General features: G+C 34.1%; 1 long non-coding RNA gene across 1 annotated transcript in view; it reads right to left on the bottom strand.

Moving 5' to 3' along the window:
• LOC149132426 (uncharacterized) overlaps positions 1–23,948 on the bottom strand; it is a 68,266-nt gene extending 44,318 nt beyond the window's left edge. The window contains exons 1-2 of the long non-coding RNA XR_016244511.1: positions 23,624–23,948; positions 8,797–8,912 (exon numbers count right to left, since the gene is read on the bottom strand). This is a non-coding gene — a long non-coding RNA (uncharacterized LOC149132426). The remainder of the gene's footprint in view (positions 1–8,796; positions 8,913–23,623) is intronic.
• Between the last annotated feature and the right edge of the window lie 752 nt (positions 23,949–24,700).

The raw sequence follows: 24,700 nt of genomic DNA, 5'->3' as shown, positions 1-24,700 counted from the left end.
AAAATGGGTAGACATATAGGAAAATTGATATAGATTCATAGAGAAATAGATACACCAAAAATGAATATTTATGAATATCACGATTAAAATTATTTAATGTTTAATAGTTGCATGCTGAGTTTTCGGATACTACATGAAGCTATTTTTTATGCATGTGACTAGAAAGATCGATGAATATAGGAACGTTGGTGTCAAATCGTAATTTCGTGCTTAAATGTTTATTTACATTATGTACGTAATATAATTTTGATATATGTGGATATATCTATTTCGTAAAAATCATACACGTACTACACACACACACACAAACTCAGAAGCAGACACGGATTTACGCACAGGCATATTACATATATATATATATATATATATATATATATATATATATATATATATATATATATGCGTGTGGAGTTATGTTTAAAATTCATATGTACAGTTATATATATATATATATATATATTTATATATATATATATATATATATATATATATATATATATATATATATATATATATATATATATATGCGTGTGTGTATAGTTACAGAGATATTTGGCTACGAATGCTAGTGTGTACACATAATTTCATGTTTAAATGTCTATTTGCATATCTAATAAAATTTATATATATTTAGATGTATCTCCATTTCAACTTTTGTATGTATGTATATGTGATCTCGAATGTTCCATGTATGCACCATTATACGCATACACGGATATGGTGTGTTTGTATGCGAGAATGTATGTGAATGTATTTCTACCCACTCAAACATGTACCAGAACATATATGTAAGTATGCGCTGCAGGACAATAAGTTTTCAGAAACAAAATCTATAACGCAAAGTGTAAATTTAATTAGCCAGACAATGGCGTTGTGTAAAACTAAAGGAGAATACGAAATAATAATAATAGTAATAATAATAATATCAAAAACAATAGTAAGAAGTAAAAAGAGAATTAGAAGGAGGAGAGAGAGAGAGAGAAAGTGCATAAATTAAATTGCTGCCAGATAAATATCTCAATATCCCAAGAACACGTAATTTTAGAAATACAAGAGGAAAAATAAAAGAAAACAGGAAAAATTGAAGAGTATGAATTAAAGTAAACAAAAAAAAAGACAAAAAAAGAAACAAAACAATATAAAGCAAAAAAAATACATCACAATACAAACAAATAAGACATGCGAAGATGCAGAAACCATTATGGTGTGTTCACAACAGAGTAAAACGAAAAAGAATGAAAACAAGATGAGATGAAACTAGAATAAATTTAGTAAGCAAAGAAAACTAGAAGAAACATTAACATAATTGGTACTTAAAGTTCTCCATGTCGGACGTGGACAGTAGCAACAACAGCACTGTAGACACATCGTTATAGTTTCAGAGAGGTTTTTCTTGGTTTTTCGGTTCTTTCCATCATCATCATCATTATCATAGTTGTTGTTATTATTATTGTTGCTATTGTTAATATTGTTTAGCTTTTGGTTTTCTCTTTTTGAGGAATTTGGTTAAATTCATCTCCTTTAGTGTATCGTATGATTAGCTTCCATACCAATTCTGTAATTCCTTCCCAACACACACACAAAACTGCACACTCATATATATATATATATATATATATATATATATATATATATATATATATATATATAGACATTATATATGTATATATATATATATATATATATAGACATTATATATGTATATATATATATATATATATAGACATTATATATATGTATATATATATATATATATAGACATTATATATATATATATATATGTATATATATATATGTATATATATATATATATATATATATATATATATATATAGACATTATATATATATATATATAAATAGACATTATATATATATATATATATATATATATATATATATATATGTTTACATCTACATTCAGTTGTACAAACATACACACTATATATATATATATATATATATATATATATATATATATATATATATATATATATATATATATATACATACACATACATACTTACGGTCACGTACACATTTTCGTGCATATACAAATCTAAGAGGATTAACTCGAAGACACTTGACCACGGAAATAAATACATATAAACAGGTACGCATTTACCAGAAAACAGCCCCACACACACGAAGACATGCAACAACATATTCACGTAAAGTAATAACAAATAAATGAAGAGGCTAATAACAATGCAGATATCATCCATCTTGTTCAATTTGATATTATTAATTGTTTGCTTGTTAACTAAATATGTGATTGAATAGTGTATGTGATTTTTGTTTATTTTTTCTGTCATTTGTTATGTCTCTCTTGAACAATCTCCAAATTTCTCTCTCTTTCTTTTCCTGCTTTGCTTTCAGCGAATTATGTGATAATTACAGTAAAGCCTAGTGTTGTGTTTGTTAAAAATGAGCCAGTTACTCCTATTTGCGACGCCAGTACATATTTAAATTAAGTAAAATATTAAAATATTAAACTAATTCTAATTTGGTTATACCAATATACAAATTGAGTAGGAAACATTCATTATACATATAATAATATATATTAAAATATAATGCATACATACATTTTATATATAACAAAAATATAATTGCATTTTGTGCTTTTGTATACACTTCTGGCCATTTCAAGGAGATTTTTAACAATTCGTTTTTGGGTACTACGTAGCAGCCAACAGTTGTTAATGAACAAAGCAAGTATGGTTACATACATACATACATACACACACACACACACACATATATATATATATATATATATATATATATATATATATATATATATAGACAGACTGAACGTTGTACACGCATATATCTATATATCGAGAAGCAGAGTGGCTATGCACGCATTGATGTTATATTTCAATTTCACTGTATCCTCCAGCTTCATGTGTTCATTTGATTTGTTAGTTTACGCAAAAATATGAAACATTACAAAAAATATAGCAACCCGTACAGAATCCACATACACACACACACACACACACACACACACACACACACACACACACACACACAGAGGGACTTTTTCTAATTATATTATGTTCTATATATGTTTCTGAATACATTTGTTCTATGTTTGTTCGTATACCTGAGATTGAGTTAAGACTTTGCTAAATATTTTCTTTCAAGTATAAAACGACAATCTTGTGACACAAGATGAAATTTAGGAATAATATATCGCCATCACTTTCTTCGTATTAAAATGTCTTTGTTGCAGTCGCTATGAAACTGGTTGCAAATATGCTGTTTTGTACCCCAATTTAGGTACGTCGAATAGATCTATGATCATAATCCAGTGTGTTTCGAGATATAGTATAGCCAGGTCTAGATTAGCTGACGTAATCTGTAGCCTAGTTTAACATCCATGTTTACTATTGTAAAATAATCATTTGAAGTACATCTGTGTACTATTTCTAGCAAATTAAGTGACTGCATACACGCTCCTTCGTTGATCCCTTTAAACGCGTATTTATTTTGGTGTTGCACAGTTTCTGCTAAACCCTGTAGTCTTGCTAATAAAACTAATTAGCTCATTGCTGCTGTTGTTGTCATTATTATTATTATTATTATTATTATTATTATTGGAAGTCTTATTTCCAAACATCTAATGCTTAATGACAGGATGTTTAATTCGCATCATGGTGTTATTGGAAACCATCAATCATTTTAAGTGAAACCTTCAATTAATCTTTGCGAAATCTAATCCCCTGTTTCAGCAGTAGAATATTCATAAAATGTTCTTTAATCAAACTAACATTTACATTCACGATAACGCCTTTACATCTACCAAAACATGGAACACTATAATCGTCTAAATACCCGCATTCTTTCCTCGACATCAAAATATACACTACGGTTAGAGATATTGTTCTCGTTGTCAGTGTTTTTATTACTATTGCCATAATTGTCATGGTTATTTACTTTATTTAGCTTCAGGTCGACCCCCATCGCGCAAGTTATGACCAACAGCACTGTATTTGTAAACCATCCTATCGTATGGTGAATATAGGACCACGATAACGAAGAGTGAAATGTTGCTTTTAGACAGTTCAGGGATGAAGTTTCGACAAAATGTTGCTTTTTAGTCCCAGGTTTACTCTGATAAGGGAGTCTCATTTCAAAAAGCGATTTATCGATGACTATTGTGTTTACGAGTAAAATACTGACGCATATTTCCTGTTAAAACAGGAAGAGTCTGTTTTCAGACACACACACACACGTGCACGCACACGCACACATGTGTGTATGTATCCGTGTGTGTGTATGAATACGTGAAGGCCGCAGGCCTTGCAGTGGAAGTATCAGGCTTACGATATAGTCATAGATTCTACTGCTTAGCCAGGCAACGCATAATGCTCATCATTTCGTATTGTTCCATCTTAATTGTTGAGAACAGTACCTGGCAAACGATGCTGGAGCCCTTTTCCCCGCCAACTATTATATTATTGATGTTTTACTGCGTGAAATGGTGAGAGGGGGCCCACATGGTGTTTATTTCTGCTCACAGCTAAAGATACTTAAAACAATCAGTGAAACGATGGTACGTGCTTCGTTGTAATAGTCGTGTGTGTGTGTGTGTAAATATATAAGATCTGACGTGCTAACAATTCCGCCAGCTTGCCGCCCTGATAACAACAACAATAATAATAATAATTTTTGTTGTTACGATTTAATCCTAGGTCAGTCAAGCCAGCCTATGATCAAAGATATACCAGCCCCAATTTTGCACATTTTAAACTTTAGTGTAAATATTTTAAACTTTAGTCTAAATATAACAATGTGACTTCCATTTTTTTTATTTAAAAAAACGTAGTGTTTTATTTAAGAGTGATGTAGTTTCTATTTCTAACGAGCCTAAATACTACATAGGCTCTTCTTTTGTTAACGGAATGTAATTGTGTCTGAATAATGTACTTATGCGTACACAGGCGCATTGTATGTATGTATGTATGTCTTTCTATTTGTAATCCTTCGTTGCCCTCTCCATGCTTTGTGTTGTCATATACACATACATACACGGAGAGAGTGAGAGAGAGAGAGAGAGAGAGAAAGAGAGAGAGAGAGAGCAAGAGTGAATGAGAGAGAGAGAGAGAGAGAGAGAGAGAGAGAAAATATAAGTATATATATATGTTATCTGATACCAGCTTGTGTGTATGTATGTGTCTGTGTTTTAAAATTGTGTTCATTTTTATACGTTAATGGGTGTAAGCCAATGCAAGAGAGAAATATATCGATATAATATGAAGTGAGTAAGGGCGCTAGTTTATTGTTTCACACTGTTTGGGGTTGCGCGTTTGTATATATATATATATATATATATATTGAAAGTGTATGTATGCATATATACCAGTCATATATACATACATGCAGACACCAGAAGTGAGAGAGAGGGTGACGGAGAATTATAGGAATAAATACAGGTGAAGACAGATGGATCAATAGAGAGATAGCGAGTGAGAGAAGGAGAAACAAAAAGATATACTGATGCAGCGATGGAGAGAAATAGAGAAATATATAGAGTGATGTAGAGAGAGAGAACAAGATAAAGATCGCCCAAGTAAGATAGAGAATGAAGCGATAGAGGCACAACGATAAAGATAGAAAGATAGATAGAAAGAGAGGTGAAGAAAGAGAGAGAGGGGTTGAAAGGAAGGAGAAGTAATGTGAAAGTATTGGAGAGAAGAAAGAAACGGAAAGGATCCTCGAAATATTTTCAACAGTTTATTCCAAAGTTCCCGCTTGGGAGAAATCGATTCTGTAGATATCAATCAGCACTTAAGTTCTTTTCGAGATTGTTGAAGCATGCGCAGTGCGATACTGCACACGATCGACTGTTGAAAAGCTGGTTTGTGTATGTATTTTATTCGGTAAATCTTCTCTTTAGGCTATACAACATTATCAGTTGAACCGATGAATCTTAGAAAACGCGAATTTCTTTTAAAATATATAGAAATTGTCTTCAATTGAACGTTAATTCAACCATCATGGAATCATTGAAATAACGCCAAGAAAAGCTTCAAGGTAGCAAATCTTTCCCTATTAAAAGCTAAAATGGCGTCATAAGACTGTTGGCAACATATAACTTGAAATTGTTATCTAAATCCTACTTTAAAAATAAAATTTGTACGGGATTCGATTTGGAAGAAAATGTTAGTCATTTTTCAAAAGATTTTCCAGAAAAGATTTTGTTTTGATTTCCTGAGAATTGCTTTGGTTCTACTCTAGAGACATTTTCGTGTGATATTTGTTAAGATGGGTTTACGTAGAATATGAGAATTCATTTGGTTTTATTAAGAGCCAACAACTATTAGTAAGAAAGTTTCAATAGTTAATGCTAGGATGAAGGGGTACAAAAAGCACTGCGCTAAAAGTCTGAAATGGCGGAGGCAAGACTGCGTGGTTCAAAAGTTCAATTTATGAATTTATTTGTGTTTTCGAGTTCCAAATGATCCTACGACACCTTTGTGTATTTGTCTTTAACCATAGCTTCAACGTAATCAACACTTACATACATACATGGGCGCAGGCGTGGGTGTGTGGCAGGAAGCTCTCTTTCCAATCACATGGTTCCGGGTTCAGTCCCAATGCGTGGCAACTTCGGCAAGTGTCTTCTGCTATAGCTTCGGGCACACCAAAGCTTTATGTGTGGTTTTGGTAGACGGAAACTGAAAGAAGCCCGTCCTATATATGTATATATATATATATATGTTTGTGTGTCTGTGTTTGTTCCCCTACCATCGCTTGACAACCGTTGTGTTGATGCGTTTACGTCCCTGTAAACTAGCGGTTTGGCAAAAGAGACCGATAGAATTATAGGCTTACGAAGACTAAGTCGTGGGGTCGATCTGTTCGAATAAAGGCGGTGTTTCAGCATGGCCGCAGTCAAATGACTAAAACAAGTAAACGTGTATGCACATATATATATATATATATATGTATATATATATATATATATATATATATATATATATATATATATATATATATATATATATATATATATATATATATATACAGAGAGAGAGAGAGAGAGCTAGTGCTTTGTCGTAATCAAGAACACCTGTATTCTGTAGTAGAAATGTGATGACACGTAAAGGCTCCCTTGCGGTGACATGTAAAAGCACCTGTGTGGCGACACGTAACAGCGCCCGTGCGGTGACACGCAAAAGTATCCAGCACACGACGTAAAGTGTTTGTCGTTAAGACAAACATTCAGCCGTAGAAACTTTGATGAATCAGACTGGTACACCCCTCTGGCTTGTCAGCTCTGGTCACACCATCCAACCCATGCTAGCATAGACAACGGAGGTTAAATAATTTTGATCATGATTATATATATATATATATATATATGTATATATATATATATATATATATATATATATATATATATATATATATATATATATATATATATATATATATATACGCAATATTAAATCTTTGAGCGAAAAGTAAACATTAGCAGTACAAAATCGTAAAATATAATTACGAACTAGATGTGGCGGTTCCATAGGGGACGATGCTATTGTTCTTTTTAGCTCAGGAGAACAGCTCCAGGAACCCGGGTCTGTGTGTGTCACGTAAGGCTCGAGAGGAGAGCGATGATTTCCCCTCGCAAATACTAATCGGACACAGACAGAGTGTCGTTAGCCAGCTGGACGAGATGTTCTTTTGAGACTGAGAACAATAGTAGCATCGTCCCCTATGGGACCACCACATCTAGATGGCAATTATATTTTACGATATCTATATATAAACATATATATATATATACACACACAGACACACACATATATATATATATATATATATATATATATATATATATAAAGTGACAGAGGCAGGATTAATACCGATAGGCAATATTCACCCCCAATTATACGCGCAGGTTCTGTTAAAATAAACTATACGACAGTAGATACCATGAGAAAAACTCTCTGGGTTTTTTCCCAAAATGCACACTTGCTTATATTCATGCGCCTTCATACTTGTGTAGACAAAAGATGATACAAAAGCTGACATGGTTAGAAAACAAAACAAGCAAAACAGAAAAAAACTGAACCAAAACCCACGCATACCCCCACAGAAGGCCACCACAAAATTCGCATCGGCTTTACTACTGAGCATCAAAAGCTATCACACTTCAACAAGAACATTTCCATGCTCGAGAGAACTTCATCTCAAGCAATCAAGTATCATGATCACTTTGACAATTTATGTAGATAGATAAGTTTTTTCTATGTTGAGGTATGCATACTGAAATAAATTGTGTTTTCTACAGACTAGAAACAAAGAAACGATGGTGAGTTACTACGTATATCTTGAAAATGTCATGCTCCTACCCTCCCTTGTTAAGCTTAGTTTGCAATACTAATAGTACACACACACACACACACACACACACACACACACACATATATATATATATATATATATATATATATATATATATATATATAAATATATATATATATATATATATATATATATATATGATGGATTCTTAGCTTTGAGTTAAAAGAAAATACAGGAGGATCAGTTAATGGTTTTATTGACCATATCCTCCTCTTAGATTTACACATTTATTGCAGATCTACTTCAGCTTTTTTTAAGCCCTGGAAAAGGACTAGGAAGGCTGGGCATTCAACCCCCGAATCAAGCAGAATCTTTATTTAATGTCAATAGAATGATGTTTCTGGAATAATTAATACTGTACACGAGCAGCTGTAAAGACCTTAGAACTCTGTTTCACTAATGATGTAGAACTTACCTTAGAACTCTGTTTCACCAATGATGTAGAACTTATCCACAACATGACGGTACCACCAATGATTTCTGAGGCCATAATGTTGCAGAGCTATCATTATCGGTTCTGTTTATTTCAAACTGTAAGGAAAATTTTATAAGAAATATGAAAATCCTGTGGTTTATTATTTTGAAATAAATATAAAATTCGTTCTGAAACGTAACATTCTATTTTTCTCCATTGAAGGCCTATCAAAAGAAAGCCCTCTACGAAGTCGTTAGTCAAAACTCGAAGTTCCAGTCAAATATAATTTTATAATAAATTTAACTGTTTATATTTTATCGAGTTCAACACTGTCGGTAACCATATTCATGATCTCTTAACATTTCACTAAAATATAGACGCTAAAATAAATTTATATATATATTACTCTTATTTGTTTCAGCCATTTGACTGCAGCCATGCAGAACTTATTCTTTGTAAGTCTAGTACTTAGTCTATCCTCTTTTGCCGAACCGCTAAATTACGGGGACATAAACACACCAGCACCGGTTGTCAAGCGATGATGAGATGACAAACACACACACACACACACACACATGTATATATATATATATATATATATATATATATGACGGGCTTCTTTCAGTTTCCGTCTACCAAATCCACCCAGAAGGCTTTGGTCAGCCCGAAGCTATACTAGAAGACACTTGCCCAAGGTACCACGCAGTGGGACTGAACCCGGAACCATGTGGTTGGTAAGCAAGCTACTTACACACACACACAGATACATACATACATTCATACATACATACATATATATATATATACTCGAGCGCGCACGCATATACATACACTGAAACGAATTGCATGTGAATTCTGATAACATATACCAGAATGTATAGTATTGGTGTCATCGACGAAGAAAGATTTATAAGGAACTCAGTGAATAAATTATTTTGAGAAAAATTCCTATTGTATCTAGAAAAAGCATGTGTTGATGGCATGAAATATACTGCATGGCTATGTCAATAGTCCGTAAGATTTCCCACGATATTTCAATGTAATTTACTACATGTTTGGTTATATTTCCTTAATTCCAGCTATCTGCATGTCATTGATCATTTATATTCTGGTTGTGAGTCATCGCAGTTTCTATAAACCGTCGTAATCTCACCACGTGCTGCAGCAGTTAGATTGATATCAATGCTGAACGCTGATTGCTGCCTTCAGCTGATTGCATATTTAAGAAGGAAGATTTTGCGGTTGAAGAAAATAAGTTGTTATTCAAGTGTTTGGCATAGTTGATGGCTTCTGTTAATATCCTCATCTTCAGTCTTATTATTTCTATCCATTCATTTGTCTTTTTTTAGGTGGTAGTTTTTTGTTTTTTCCTGAACGCTATTTAAATATTTAGCTTGAGTGTTGCATCTGCTAATTATCATTATCAGTAGGTTAAAAAACTTGACACCTCTCACCATTTCTTACTTACATTTCTGCCTTCCCCTTATCCTAACAAAGAACAAAAATACTTGTGCTTAACTCTATGAGGCATAACTAGGAATTGTTAGAGAATTAACAATAGATTTTGTTACAAAGATAATATAAACCAATAAAACGACAATGTTTCGTTAGAAATACAGGCATTTCCCATATAAAAGCACGAGAGGCTGCAGTCAGAAACATTCCGTGACAAACGAGGTTTTGCTCTGATCTCTCTCTCTCTCTATATATATATTTGGTCTTAGCTGAACCGTGACCGATTCTAAATTTCCTGACCGTCATTAAATATTTTTCATATAGAGAAAGCTAATCTTAACCATTACACTCATATCTTCGAAAATACGCACATTGATTCGTCCAGCCCAAGGATAAAAGTTAGAAAGTGTGGAGTGTCCTTCCAGTTTGCTTCAAAGTTTAGGGAAGTAATGGAAATCAGTATTCTAGGGACTTCTAGTCCGTTCCTCCATTTTTGTTTGGTTTTGTTGTAGCCTTTTCCTCCTTGTTTTATTTACTTTCTCCAGATTTTACCTCCACAATCATGACAAGCGATGGGAGATGGTACTGTTGTAGCCCGAGACTCTTCGGTTTTTCACACACTATAAAATCCTAATGTTATTAGCAATTATGACGATATGATCACACTTGGTCTCACTCTTTCGCAGTTCCGACTAATGATGTTCTAGAAACTGCATTAACGGCAGACATGTTTTTATCTTTCTTCATCTTTAACACCTGCTTTTCTTGCTGCTGCATTTCTCCCCACCTTTCTTTTCTTCTGCTTTTCCTCTTGTAGCCAGAACTGACGACAATCAAATGGACTTTACTACCTAGCTTATAGTTACTACGTAGACTTTCTAACTCCATTATCAGTCAGATTGATATTCATTCTGCTAATGTATATCTAGATGTTCATGTAGACTGCATTCTATCCAGGTATAATCTGGGTCACCTACACTCTCAACTCATCTACAGACTGTTGTACAAAGGTGACTACATTCCATGATTGTGCTAGAAATTATGGCCACGATTCTCATGTTTCTTAGACCTCATGTTTCTTAGATTCTCATGTTTCTTAAACATGTGTACGGCGTATCATCCCTTCCCATTTTGACGTTGTTCCCATCCTTTTAAAATCTAGGCAAATGCCGCTTCCATATGGCCTCTCATGGTCAATGATATCTATACTCTTCACAGCATCAATTAGATCTTCCACCAACTCGTCCTGAGATAGAATGTAAGAAAGAACCTTTTTGCTTTGTAAGATGGGACCTCCTTATGACCGTTATCCTGAATAAAGTTGTCAGACGAGTTCTTAACACACGGCCAATCACTGGATCGCTGTACTAGAAATAGAAGCTACAAAACACATGAATTCTCTTTCACGTATTCGCAACGAAACAGAAAATAGCAAGAGTTACCGGACCCAGATGAACATAAATTGTTATGCCACCTCTGTTAGGGTGGTGCATCGGCTGAAAATAACATTATGTCGCTATTCTAGGGTATACAGAAAGATTGAATAGCATCAACGATAATAACATAATCAGTCAACATCTTTAAGTGTAAAATAAAATATTTACAAGCTTAATTTGAGGTTGAGAAAAAGCGACCCGCTCTCCCTCTCTCTTCATTATATATATATATATATATATATATATATATATATACTCATTTATACTTGCATATTTGTGTGCTTTTCATGTATGCGTATTTATACAGGTAATTTTGAACGCATATTTGCAAGTGCGAGTATCTGTCTGGAGTGTCTGAGCGCGCTGTGTGTATATGTGCGAGCAGGCAAAGAGCCTCCTGAGAGTTTGGAGAAATTGAATTTACTTGTTGCAATCACGATTGAAAATCAGATCAACTTAAAATAAGAATTAAAGAAACTTGACAGAAGACCATTGTGAAAGCTATAGATTGTAATTTTGCAGCGATCCCTGTCTAGATAGAGCTGATGAGAGAGAAAGGAGGAAGGAAGATAGTAAGGTATGGGGAGGGAATTTCAAATCTTTAGTACGAACATCATTAATAGATCTCTTCAACAATCTTGGTATTTTCTATGTAGAAAGACAGACTTCAATGCTGGTATAGAACTGACGTCACAGTTCCATTATTGTCAAGCTAACCAAATTATCTACCGATAGATACTACAATTTTTACCGTTTCTTTCTTTTTATATGTGTTACTTTTCTTCGTTCTTTTCTTTGTTCCCCCCCCCTCTCTTAATTCTTAGTTTCATACGAACACACAAACGTATAAACTAAACATTTCTCTATTCATATTTATATGAATTTAAATACACATATGGATATATATATATATATATATATATATATATATATATATATATATATAATGAATGTCAATATATCACATTATACACACACACACACACACACACACACACACACACATATATATATATAAACCTGTGTTTATATATATGTATAAACACACATGCGCGAACACACGCGTACTATTATTCTATTACACACAGAAGAATCTAATTAATTTGTTCTCGAATAGTATGTCATTTTAATTAATTTTCACCCAGTTATTTTTTCGCTCCCACCACAAAAGCTGCATTAAGTTCACGACAGCACACTATTTTTTTTCTTCTCTATTTTCATTAAACTAATTTTATATCTGTTAATTTCATAGTCCAGTGTTCATTGTTGAAGTCAATTACGAAGTTGAATAATTATATTAAAACACCATTGCAAATGTCTTACAACTATTTACTAGATCGCCGTAAATATATGCCTATCTGTGAAGACCAAGATCGAAAAAAAGTAATGATAAAGAAAGACGCTATAAACAGGACTATACATTGTCTGCTGAAAAATTCCTGCCACGAATCTTATTTATTCCAGATGCTATTAAAAAAAAAAAGGCTTTATATATCAATGACGACTACACGAACGCAACTATCAACCGCAAAAATTTAAAAGGAATAAAAATAGATAAATAACATATACATCACATTCTTCAGAAATCTGCTGAACTCTAGTTGCTGAAGGAAGAAAGTAAGGAAACGAGAAGAATAAAGGATGTCTTCATACATTCAAAGTAAAACGACATTTCGTTCTTACGCAAGGTTTTTTGTTTTCTCTTTTTTTACATATCTTTGGGCACTAATTATGAAGAGCATGACTGTCAGAGTTTTCTATAGATAAGAAAAAAATATACATAGGTATAAAAATAAAATTCGAAAGAGCTATCCACCTAAACAAAATGGAGTTTATTGATATAAAAGTCAACTGAATGCTACATCCGCCATTTTAGTTTTATTTATTTAGTAATCATCGTAGCTGTTGTTGGCGGTAGTGGTAAAAGTTATGAGATCGGTGGATGTGGTCATAGGAGATTTAAAGATGATGTGGGGGTACTTAGAGAAGGTGTTTTATAATCAACAAGTTACGTGATAATAACAGGCTGATGGTTAGTAGACGGTGTATCACATTTTGGCAAAACGTTCAATTCTTGATTGAACTATTTCCTCTCCACTGGTCCTTCTTAATTGCAATTTGCAATAATAGCCAATCGTCTGGATTAGCGCCGAACAACGCAACGATTTTAATGAATTCATGACGTTAATCTGTTTTTTACTTACTATACCGAGGTCAATTTGTTCTTGTTGTAGTCTCTTCATACCACATCAGCTAGTCGAGAGAGAGAGAGAGAGAGAGAGAGAGAGAGAGAGAGAGAGAGAGAGAGAGAGAGAGAGAGAGAGAAAGGGAGAGTGCATAATCTATGCATGACATTCTACACTAGATTGTACACTCGTAGGCCCCAATGATAAATTACAGCTTTCAGCTTTCTCTATGGGTTGCCTACGCCAAAATACGTTTAACCCATAAAGCACTGGATTTGCACTTACATAGCATGGACTGCTGAGCACATTTTATGAAAATGAGACTACCACGCACATATAAAAAGCAAAAAAATATTTAAAATATCTTCTTAATATATAATGGCGGCAAGTTTTACATCATCAGAAAAGTCATTAGTTACATTCTGCGGGGGTATCGGAGCGTATGAGTTACATTAGACCCAATAAACGCCCATATATTACATACATCTATCTGGGCCATGATCGTAGCCTGTCGACCTGTGCGTGACGGCCACGACCGTGGCCTGTCGTACTTTAGGTCGTAAGACTGCTCATACATTCGGGTGTAAGTTCCATCTTGCTTGCAGCCCAGTTCTTCAGTAAACGCCCAGAATGTTGCTCCAGATAAAAGAACCGACTGCACCGTTGCACAGAAAAAATCCTCTTTTGGTAGTCTGACTGGGCTGATTTCTAGACATCAAACTTTTCACTCACACAAAAACACCCCTACAGCTCCAAGTATATGGCATACTATCCTATCACATATTTACTTACACGTAATTATATATATGTCTAAGTGTGTGTGTGTGTGTGCGTGTGTGTGTGTGTGTGACCCCCTCCTCATCACTTGAGAAACGGCGCTGGTTTGTTTACGTCTCCAGACTTAAATATTTCGTCGAAAAGAGACCGATAAAGTACCTGAATTCAAAAGAAAATAATTACTGGGGACGATCCACTCGACTAAACGATACCTCAAAGCGGTACTCCAGCATGGCCGCAGTCTAATGACTGCAACAAGATTATATATATATATATATATATATAAACATAATTAAGGGATCAGCAAACATTTGCTTCACCACATACCGAAGTTCAGAAATAGCAGCTAAAAAAGCTGAGACTCCAACAGATAGCATTACTTGTAACTCACAAAGGCAAAAACAAGAAGAAAACGAACCATTCGAAGTTAATCATAGACGCGTTTCTGGATTATGAGCAATACTCAATTTCCTTCATCGGTATGATATTCTAGTAGTAAATTCGACTATGCTAGCAAACTGTGCACGCATGAACGAGTGAACATTCATGCATCGGCACAACCTGGAAGCATAACCGAACCTACATCGGCCAGCCAGTCCACTATTTCCTCCCCAAGAAATTACAATGTGCGTCACAAGCAATACCGCAGAAAATTTGCGGTTTACTATCAGGCAGTGAATAATTATTACAATTAAAAGGGTAAAGGTTTATCAATTTATTAATTTATTAATAAATCAACAATTAATAATTTTTACCAAGCCCTTGGGTATGTAAACACCATTATCGGTGGAGAACTTATTTAAAAATTCTTATACATTTATAAACATAATTAAGGGATCAGCAAACATTTGCTTCACCACATACCGAAGTTCAGAAATAGCAGCTAAAAAAGCTGAGACTCCAACAGATAGCATTACTTGTAACTCACAAAGGCAAAAAATTAATAAATTGATAAACCTTTACCCTTTTAATTGTAATAATCATATATACATATATATATATATATATATATATATATATATATATATATATATAAAGAGAGAGAGAGAGAGCTTTGCAGCTTGATGCACTGCGATGCAGAAGTGAAATAATAAACCATGTAAGTGGAGAGCTTATTACAACGTGAGAAGTAAGAGTTTAATAACCTTTATAAATTTCAGGCACAAACACCCACCAACAACCGTTCACTATGAAGATTAGCCTTTGTGCTTAAAATATATAAAGGTTATTAAACTCTTTCTTTTCGCATTGCAAGAAGCTCGCCGTCTTCGTTAAATACATCATAATATCGTGTTAAATAATTTATTCACTGTTCGGTGTTTGAGGTTAGTTTTCTCGCTTATTTATTGTCAAGAATTTATTAGTGAGTGATTGATAAATTGCAGATATTTATTCAGAGAAAATATAATATAAATTTTCTAGAGACAGTGTCATGTTTTCAGACTGTATTCAAGCAGAATGAGTATCAACGAAGTCATAATTAAGAACGGCTTTATGGTTAATTATATTTAGAGTCGGAAAACGTATTGTATTCTGCTATAGAATTAATTAATTTAATTTACAGTTTTTATTTTATATCAGTTGTGTCGTAGACTCATTCGGAAATCATATGTATGTATCTATTACTCCACCAACCTACCTACCAACCTATCTGTCTCTCTGTACTTGCCTGTCTTTCTATCAACCTTTTGTGTGTGCTTGTAAATAAGTCTGCATTAAACTAATATATATATATATATATATATATATATATATATATATATATATATATCCTTATGGGTGCAAGAATGGCTGTATGGTTAAAAAGCACGCGTTATAAGGATATGATCTCGAGTTCAGTGCCACTCAACTATGGGCAAATGTTTGCTTTGACTGGGTCGATCGATGCCTTGTGATTGAAATAGGTAGAGAGAAACTATGAGAGATGCCCATCATGTATTTATATGCGTGTGTGTGTGTTTCCACAACCGTTTGAAACCCGCTTGTGGTTGCTTCCATCCTCGTGAATCAGTAGTTTGGTAAAAATGACAGATTAAGTACCAGACTGAAATAAAAATATAATGGAGTGTCGATTTAGTCGACCAAACTCTTTAAGGTGGTTCCTCAGCATGGCAGCATTTTAATGACAAGCAAGTGAGAAACGTAAGAAAAAAGGTAAAACAGTACTATGTGTTTTATAAAATTCAAAAATTAGTAGTTTTTATAATCAAATGAAAAGTTAAAATTTCGCTCGATTTTCCACCAGCCAAGTTTGTAGTTTTTAGGGTGCTGACTTTGAGAAAGAAGCTAATCTTGACCTATAGCAAAAAACTAGTAAGGAAAAATGGCGTACACTCAAGTATAACGCCTTCGTTTATACATCAGATTGTTTTGCCTAAATTCTAACTAAACAACGAAGCCATTACGCTGCATTAATGTACAACAAAGAGTGACAACGGAGAACTGACTACGCAGTGATACATCCTGCTAGAAATAGCCGCTTAAACTTCCTTAAAAGTTAAGACAAGATTGATAGTGTAATCCTACGCACATTTCCATTTTATTATCTATAGGTGTATTTGACAATTTTAACTTTTTTTATATTTTAAAAGAGAAGTCCCAAAGAAGGGGAGAAGTCATAAGAAGCGGGAAAAGCAATGATATGGAAGAGAATCTCCAAGTCTGGCAGTTCGAGGGAAAAAAGCCACAACTGTAGAAAGACTTCTTTCTACGTGGAAACATAATTGCATTTGGATGAAAACGCTGTGAGTTCCGTATCATCCGAGATGACACAAGGCGACCTGGAACTAAGACAGAACATTCACCAGAGCACTCACTGTGATAATAAGAGTAGCAAACAAACTAAGACTGGCAGGGTCGCGTCCATGTTGTAAGGGTTGCAAAGCTGAAGAGAGGTCCCAGACAAATTAGAGACTAGCTTCTGAACCCAGTCGAAAAAAAAATCCAAGTATTTTTTCAGTATGTCATAGATATTGGTCATAGTCACGATAAGCATCTAATTGTTGCATTTTAATTCTTAGAAAGAATTAAAATGTGCCATGTGTGATTCACATATGCCCGTCTATCATACATACATATATATTCGTTGGCATAAAAGCCCGCCCCGCTCTCTCTCTCTTTCACGCACACACACACACACACACACACACACACACAATTACAATGTGTGTTAGTGTGTGTATGTGTATGCAAATATATACATAAGTCAAAGATACAGACACCGAGAAAGGCCTGTAGGTAGACACAGAGATGTACACACAGACAGAAGAGAACGTCCATTGAGCAAAGTTGTGAAAGCACCTGTAAGTAATAATCGAATATATTTGTTCGATACTCTTATTGAGTTAATTATAAAATGTCATGCAAATCGATTGGCGTATACCTACACACGCTGGAGTGTATATATGTATGTAAATCTGTTTATCTGCATCTATGACAGTGTGTGATAGTGTAGATCACAGGAAAATACTTATGACTTTCTATTTATTTAAACATCGCTCTATTTGATTATATGTATGTATGTATATATATATATAAATATATGTATATATATGCGCGCAATATATTTCTCTTCAAAATGTAATGAGTAGAAATAACCCTCCGTATTTCTTCTTTTGCAACATCATTCCACCCACAACGTCTCACCTAGCCACCATTCCATTCCTGAAATCAATATTTCCGTCATAGAATAATAACAGCATTTTTTTTCTCTTTGATTAAAAAATCAATATCTGCTTTGCCGAAGTTCGATGTGATATTTTCGTTATTCTTTATTTTACTTCATGTATTTTTTGTTTTGTTATAGAAATTAGTGTTTCGATTCTTAAGAAACCTATGTCAGCTGTAAAAGTATTTAGAGAAAGAATTATGCTTCTTTGAAAAAACTATATGGCAAAACAAAAAAAAGACGAAAAAACAACCGTAACGAACATTCAGAAACACAAAATATACGAGGAAAACAAATAAATATAGAACACATTATCGCACCAATAGCGTATCCCTTCATACTCTAAACACAATGCCCGAAATTTTGGGGGAGGGGGCCAGTCGATTAGATCGACTCCAGTATGTAACTGGTACTTAATTTATCGACTCTGAAAGGGTGAAAGGCAAAGTCAACCTCGGCGGAATTTGAACTCAAAACGTTAAGACAGATGAAACACCGCTAAGCATTTCGCCCGGCGTGGTAACCATTCTGCCAGATCACTGCCTTGCACCAACAGTGTATTGCATGTATGTTATGACGGAGGGAGGGGAAGAGAACTAATGAGAGGATTAGATATACATTTATCTCAAATTAAACAACTTTTGTAGAGAGATTGTGGAATTTCAACTGATTCTCCAACAAGGGATTTTTATCTTCTTTGAAACGCGACAAAATCTCCAGACTCACAACTATGTCATATGATGTGCTGCATGATTTGGTAGAAATGTTTGAGCGTTGGGTAAAATTCCTTCATGGTTATTATTTAAAGTGCTTGCAGCTGTAAGTTCAAATCTCTCCGAGGTAATCGCTTTTTTTTTCTTTCTGCAATATCCTGGAGTTGATACAATTGTAACATTGTTCGAAATGTGCTGCCTAGTCTTGACGTATGAAGTCACTACTTCTTTTGATCACCAATGGGAGTAAGCTGGCACAATCGTTAGAACATCAGAAAATATAATGTGCGATATTTCTTTAGACTTTTTTTGTTGGTTCAAATCTTGGTTCAAATTCCGCGTAGGTCAAATCTGCTTTTAATAATTTCGAGGGGCAAAATAAAGCCCCTGGGATCAATGTAATCAACTATGATCTCCTCTTGCAATTGCTAGCGCTTTACCTGAATCAGTAACTATTAATCCTAGTGTGAATTTTAATAAGACGGTTTTTTTCTCTCTGTCAATTTATTTGTGATTAATGTTGTTTATCAAGACCTTTGTTAACCTTGATAAAAGACATTCCCGCTGTGACCACCTCGTACCATAGCAATATCCGAGATTAGATTTTCTAAAGCATTATTATTTAAAAAGTTTGGGGGTGGGGTGATTCGAGAGAGAATTTTTACTTCTTGTCAGTTTATTATATAGAAGCCATTTCATTGACTTCACGTCGTTCTAGGTTTAAATCTGTCCAGATATTTCTTTCTTTAATCCTAAGTACCAGTAATATACGAGGCTTATTTCAGTCACCCATACCCAATTCAAAAATTTTCTTATTGTACTAAACTTACACGATAATGTTTGGTTATTTAGTTACCTCTGTTCACAATCTAGATTCTTCTCCGGGTATTGTTTACTTTATTTCAATAAATTAACGTTAGGCAATCATTGCAGATCAATTAAAGTAACATGCAATTATCGTGACACATAGCGTAATTTATAAATCTTGCTAGCATTTCCGTACCGTCAATAATGACAAACTTTTATCTCTTTTAAATTTGTTAAATATGATAAAATACAGTTTTCCCATCCGTGTTCCACCATCCAAGGAAATAATTTTGCCTATAAGAACTCACCTGGTACTACTATGAACAACGACGATAAATGCAAATATAGCGTTAAATCCCTCATCTAAACACTGGTTTGCTAGAAACAACAGCCAAATCTGACTTAAATAAGACAATGAATTCTCAAAAAAAGACCGACACTAATTTTATGTCACAAAACTTGATTCTCACGGTTAGAATGTATTTAACCATAGATCAATGTTACTAAAACAATAAACACAGCATAATATAAAACCACATGAAACTGAGAAATAGTCTACTGGTTTCAAATTAATATTCTGTATGGTAACTTAATCTCTGCCCACCACATCTTACAAGTACTTGCCTTCGTTATAGCAACCATATAGATTCATATCTTCTGGGAGGAACGCACGGTGGAATTATTATTATTATTATTATTATTGATAATTGAAAATACATATCTACACAAGGTTATTAGAACATATTCACACTTACAAATTGATGTACGTACATATAGGAGTGTGAGTGTACATATCTTTAGAAACACACGCATACGATCCAGCCAGTTGCTTGTGGGCACGTCGATGCTCACATCCCCATAAGTCCATTTATATATATATATATATATATATATATATATATATATAAATCATACATATATTAATATATACATATATACATATTTATATACATCCACATATGAATACATGCCTATATATATATATGCATACATACATACACATAGAGGAAATACTTTTAATTAAAGTGTTATTTACTTCATCTATAGTATGTAATTGATTAGACGTAATCAGCTATGTATCAGTGACATTGATCAATACATAGCCTGACCCAAATCTTATTGTGTTTGCACTTTTCTTATTATTTCTATTTCCAATAGGTTGAATACAGTGTCAACTCGCTGTGTAGGTATATGCAAGTGTATCCATGTATGTATGTGCATGTATGTTCATGTATATGTGTGAGTACGTATATGTGCATGTATGTCTTGTAAGTGGGTGTGACTAGTCTCCAGTTATTTTTCTTTATTGGAAGTAGGTAAGCATGCGTCTTAAGATCCTCCTATATTCAAGCCATTCTCTCTTTCCCTCTCTCTATACACATTCTATATATGCCCACATTTTATGTGTGTGTCTGTGTGTGTGTGTGCATGGTGTTATGTTGCATGTAGAATTGAGAAAGTAGTGATTAATACAATCTAGTAAATATATATTGATTACTGTTAATGTTGTTTACGTCCATACTGATTCGCACCAAAGAGGTTTTCACTGGAAAGGAATTCAACAAATAGTCTTATGAAAATGGTAACAAAATTATTTCATTGTTAATGTTTACTGTCAGAAGAAGGTTTTTGCTCTAAACTACCTATTGGTCTCAAATGTTTACAGAATTACTTGAATAAGTTTTAATTTCTGTGTTATACTTTGTTCCTACATCGACAATGTGACAATATTTCTGGCCTTTTTCTTGACAGCTTGTGTTCTTTTAATTAGAATGTAATCTTTCTCTGCTATAGAAGTTAGCATTTTTGACATACAATTATCAATACATTGGTTGTTCAATTGCCATACACGTTTACAACAAGGTAACATATATCACATCTCTTCAATCTACTTCTAATTCAATATGAATCTTTGTTCTACTTGTACGGTGATTTAGCATAGCAGCAAATAGATTTTACGCTATTTTCATATATATATATATATATATCAGACCACCGATTCCTTTCGAGCTGACACGAGTTTACGGTACCGTTAAGCAGAAGTAACAACGAAATATTGATAGCCACCGTTCTCGTTCATATACAAGGCGATTCGTTTTGCCTGCTTCTTGAAATATGCAATGATATATTCTTTGATTGACATTCGACGTCTTTAAAGCAACTTTCCCCTGGACAAAATTCCGCAGCTGATAAATCAAAACATATATTGTGTGACATCAATCCTGTTTATATTATTAGAGCTGCTTTTAATTGGCAATTTAACACACACACACACATGTGCGTGTTTCATACGAAGCAGAAGAGGAGTTAGAGGAAATGGGAGAGAGAGAGAGAGAGAGAGAGAGAGAGAGGGGGGTGAGGCATACATGGCTGTTTCATATCTTGAAGTAGCCGAAGTATTCGAGGTTCAGTTTGTCTCAACCTAATCAATTCGTTGATGGCCAAGAGTCATAGATTATGTGGTCGTGTCGAGTAACTGATTGGATATCATATTGTAAGATTAAATTCTAGAAGCAAGGTTAAAATATCGCTAGAGAGAGAGAGAGAGAGAGAGAGAGAGAGAGAGAGAGAGCAATATAAAATTGACAAAGGTTTACGTAGATGGCGTTACTGAATTCAGATCCAAACGGAGGACGATATATATTAAAACTAGTGTAGTCACATGTCTAAATCTTCTAAAATCAAGAAGGATAATGTAGGTTTTAGAACACAAAAGAGGCGGGCTGGTTACTGACAGAAGCCCTTGGATCATAGAGCGTTTCGTTTAGTGGCAACCTGAGGCAAAATAACTCCAACCACCATTTTCAGTATAGAATAAAGAAAGCTGTAATCTTCTTCGAAATGATTGGCTCAAGTACATTTCATACAAGGTAAAAAAGAACGAAAGAAAATAGCCTTAGAGAAAATTAGATAATCAGTTTTGATTCCCACGAAGTCAGTTAATTTGCTTATAAATTTTATCTAAGTTGAAAATTGCCATTATCAATCATGGATTGAGGGCGGCGAGCAGACAGAATAGTTAGCACTTCAGACAAAATTCTTCGCGGTATTCCGCTTATTTTTACTTTCTGAATTCAAAATCCGCCGAGGTCGACTTTGCTTTGCATAAAGTCGGGTCGATAAAATAAGTAGCAGCTGAGCACTGTGGTCCATGTAACCGACTTTATTACTCACCGCAAATTCTAGGCCTTGTGCCTTTAGTAGAAACGATGCATTTAGATTTGTGTTTTCATATTAATTATTTTGAAAACATTTCAGCTGTTGTATCCCCCAAGCTCCACATGCCTGCCATATTTGTTAATGCTTTTGAATATTGCAGACGAACCCTTACATAATCCATGATTTTATGGTGTGCCCGAACCGATGTATAAGCCATGGATACTCAACATGTGACCCCACTTGCTTGAACCAGAATATAAAGGCAGTTCCATAGAACAAATGGTTAGAGGAACAAGTAAAATAGAAATCCGCTGGGAAACAGAAATACCAGTGTTGGCCGAGGAACTGCAATGGGTACAATGAGGTTAACAAATGCAAGATTTAGTACTAAAAGTCAAAACAAGATCACTAAAAACCACTCACGGTTAAAACAATTGCAAGATTCAGCGGAGATGATGGGTTTTCATAACCTTCTAAATTAGCCCGACATATGTATATATATATATATATATATATATATATATATTGAGAGAGATGTACATAAATACATATATAGACGATTACATACATACAAAAAACCTCACACGCAACACATCTCACACAAAAAATATACACAAATATATATACCTATTATGTTCGTGTCTGAGAGCAGAACAAAAAGACGAAAGATTGAGGCGCAGAAAGGAGTTATAACATCGTTATTGAAAGAGATATGGTTTCTGGTCAGCATTTTCCAACGAATATGATGAGGCACCTTACCTTCTTCGACACCAAATACTAATAATAAGGTTCTACCAATTGTTTTCTTTAGAATGCTGTCTTTCCAGTTGCATGATAAATAATGAAGCTATTCGGTTTTAATGCTGACTTCAGACGTCGTCTTCGTGAAGAATACGGTCATTAAAACTGTCTTCGTTCGAAAGTAATTTTACTCTGAGCATTTAGCAGACGATACAAGTTATCGTCTGCTAAAAAAAACTGGTGAAAAGAGGCATGCGTCGGTTGTATCCGGATGTTACCGGTTTAGACGTTGTTTGTGTAATAACTGTGTGTGTGTGAGAGGGAGTGGGAGGGAGTGAGAGGGAGTGAGAGTAGGAGAGTGGTGTGTAACGGAGAGAGGGGGAGGGGGAGAGAAAAATATTGCAAGAAAGTGTGGCAAACAGGAAAATAGAGCGATAGAGAGAGTGATGTGACAGAGAGAGGGAGGGATGAATCGGAGTAAGGGGAGACAGGAGTGAAAGAGTGATATGAAATAGAGAGAAAGAAGGGGAATTGAATAAGAGTTGAGTTGCAAAGGGCAAAATAGAAAAGAATATGAAAGAGAAAGAGAGGAAGACGAGAGAAATAGAGAGGCGAGAGAAACAGAAGACGACGACAGAATAAGGGAGGCGAGAGAAAGACCAATAGCTTGACTTAATCATTAAAGTGTGTATGTGCTTAAGTCTATAATAATTTTATATATATATATATATATATTTAAATTTAGGGTTCAGCAAGTATTGCTTCACCACACCCCGACAATTAGAAATAACAGTCAAAACCACTATTTCTCTACTAAAATACGACTTTTAGTAGAGAAATAGTGGTTTTAGCTGCTATTTCTAATTGTCGGTGTGTGGTAAAACAATGCTTGCTGAACCCTAAATTTTTAATTATATATATATATATATATATATATATATAGGTGCAGGTATGGTTGTTTGG

This window comes from Octopus bimaculoides, chromosome 15, assembly GCF_046866305.1.
Source record: "Octopus bimaculoides isolate indiv1 chromosome 15, ASM4686630v1, whole genome shotgun sequence".
NCBI classification, from domain to species: domain Eukaryota; kingdom Metazoa; phylum Mollusca; class Cephalopoda; order Octopoda; family Octopodidae; genus Octopus; species Octopus bimaculoides.
This window is presented reverse-complemented; position numbering and strand designations above follow the sequence as displayed.